This window comes from Procambarus clarkii, chromosome 51 (genome assembly GCF_040958095.1).
Source record: "Procambarus clarkii isolate CNS0578487 chromosome 51, FALCON_Pclarkii_2.0, whole genome shotgun sequence".
Classification (NCBI taxonomy): domain Eukaryota; kingdom Metazoa; phylum Arthropoda; class Malacostraca; order Decapoda; family Cambaridae; genus Procambarus; species Procambarus clarkii.
Genome location: NC_091200.1, coordinates 21724801 through 21727539, shown reverse-complemented (window position 1 = coordinate 21727539; position 2739 = coordinate 21724801). Strand labels below are relative to the sequence as shown.

Below are 2739 nucleotides of genomic sequence, written 5' to 3'. Positions count from 1 at the left end.
GCAGCTCTCTACGTGGGAGCCAGGGACGCCGTGTCTGCAGCTCTCTACGTGGGAGCCAGGGACGCCGTGTCTGCAGCTCTCTACGTGGGAGCCAGGGACGCAGTGTCTGCAGCTCTCTACGAAGGAGCAAGGGACGCAGTGTCTGCAGCTCTTTACGAACGAGCTAGAGCTGCCGTGTCTGCAACTCATTACGAGGCAGCTTGGGGCGCCACTTTTAATGTTCTCAGCGGTTGAACAAAGGACGCCGTTTCTATATATACAAAACGGCATTGAATCGTCTGGATAAAAGAAAGATATAGGCACGAGGACTTTTTTTTTCCAGGGTTCTTTCGCAGCACGACGGAGTTTACAAGACTCTCCTTTCGCACAAACGTTCCTGAAATTCTGTTTTATAAAAATTATATGTTTACATTTTGAGCAGTCGGATATTTGGCTGGTTTCTGGTAAATAATGTGACTATTTGGTTAATGACTGTTTCCAACACATAAGATTTTGTCAATTTACAACTTAGAAAACATCAAATTACATCTTGAGCAAATAAAGCGTTGACTTTTTTCTCCCACTTTAATTCAACTACTGTAATTTCTACTTCGATTTGAATGCGATAATTAGTGTTCTTTCTATAAATTCGGAAAAGGACTTTAAGATTTTAATGTCCATTAATTGTAACATATTCGTGATAAAAAATAATATCTAAAAATTTTACCTTGTTTGAATATCGAATAAAATCCCTAGCGAGGGTCTTACTGGTATTTAAGCAATATCAGAAACAAACACTTCACTGAAGTTTGTCCCCACTGAGGCAAGTCTGAGTGGTGGTCCTTTTTTTTATTATTATTTTCTACCACAGACGTGGCCACACATTTACAATGCTAACCAGCATATATACATTTTCTTCTGTCCTCCATGGACAGGGTTAGAGATCTGTTAAACATATTATTCAGGGATTTATTGAACAATCAACCATAGATTGTAGTGCTTTTAAAATTCTAATCTAACCTACACACATAAATACATAGATGCTCAGATTTACGTCTGCCCTACGTAAAGTGTACGATGTGTCTTTTACATAGTGTCATTAGTCCTGGTAGATCCATCTGGAACGACGTCAGGACCAGGATTACTTTTAAGCATATGAGCACCCACTTTCGAAACCTCTACATCTTTCACCATGGCTGTTTTACTTGCATTTACTAATCCGTTTAAGAGCTCCGATGGACTAAGGAAATTGTTTGTAACAGTAATAATCACGGATTGCCATGTTTCGATGCTGAAAAACTGTTTAATAAAAGTCAACAAAGTCGACGTGTTTGTTCAGTAATGCATAGGTTTCGTCACTGAATGGGTAAATGCACTATTTACGATAAATATAATTAAAGCTTTAGTAAATCAAAGTTTTCAATCTTTGCTTTTGACTGCAAGTTATATGATGATGAGATTAATTTCTTGCAAACGTTCTTTCAATCTAACGCTTTTCCAAGCAAGTATTTAAAAAAAGAGAGAACAATTGAGGAAATTGGTATGCGCAAATTCTTACCCATCTTTAAAATTCCCACAGTGCTTATATTGGTATGTTAGCCATCATGTTTTCAAAGAATATCAGATCATTACACATTCTTATTCACAAATTAGCTCTCTGTGCTTACCAATAATCATGCTATTGGAAGCTATTTAAAATACCGAGACCCTTTATTCCCTTATCTAAGACCAGGTGTTTACCTTTTTTCAATGTACGAATTGTAACGTTCGATACGTCGGTGGAACACTTTACGATATCTTAAACAGTGTCTGTGAGATTATGGGTGTCGGGGGAACACTTTACGATACCTTAAACAGTGTCTGTGAGATTATGGGAGTCGGGGAACACTTTACGATATCTTAAACAGTGTCTGTGAGATTATGGGAGTCGGGGAACACTTTACGATATCTTAAACAGTGTCTGTGAGATTATGGGAGTCGGGGAACACTTTACGATATCTTAAACAGTGTCTGTGAGATTATGGGAGTCGGGGAACACTTTACGATATCTTAAACAGTGTCTGTGAGATTATGGGAGTCGGGGAACACTTTACGATATCTTAAACAGTGTCTGTGAGATTATGGGAGTCGGGGAACACTTTACGATATCTTAAACAGTGTGTGAAATTATGGGTGCCAGGGAACACTTTACGATATCTTAAACAGTGTGTGAAATTATGGGTGTCGGGGGAACACTTTACGATATCTTAAACAGTGTGTGAAATTGTGGGTGTCGGGGGAACACTTTACGATATCTTAAACAGTGTCTGTGAGATTATAGGTGTCTCTTACCGCACAGATTTCTTCCTTGGGCAAGTTGCGTCGTCTCATATCCTCGTCCTCACTGTGAAGCCGCGAGCCTTCCTTTCACTCACAGCTATTATACTATACTGACTTCCAATTGTTGTGAACAAGACTTTAACATCTTTGAATCATTTCACATCGCTAAAATGAGACCAGAGTGGAACAACTCAGAGTCCTCGACTTATTTGTTTACTCACTAATGTCGTTTTCTCAGCCCGTCCTCAGAACTGCCCGAAACGCTTTGCGTAATAGTGGCTTTAGGCATTGTATGTACTAGCTCTATCTATAAAGCCAACAAACTTTGTAAAATCTCTTTATGTATGTACCTTACCTAAATAAAAATTATTATTATTATTATAACAAAGACCCAAAAGTGATTCCATGCACCCGCTAAACCCCCTGTTTATGAATGAAAAA

General features: G+C 38.7%; 1 protein-coding gene across 1 annotated transcript in view; it reads right to left on the bottom strand.

Annotated features, from left to right (window-relative positions):
* LOC123774574 (glycolipid transfer protein) overlaps positions 1–2414 on the bottom strand; it is a 32708-nt gene extending 30294 nt beyond the window's left edge. The window contains exon 1 of the mRNA XM_045768953.2: positions 2311–2414. The gene's annotated coding sequence lies outside the window, so the exon portion shown is untranslated. The remainder of the gene's footprint in view (positions 1–2310) is intronic.
* Between the last annotated feature and the right edge of the window lie 325 nt (positions 2415–2739).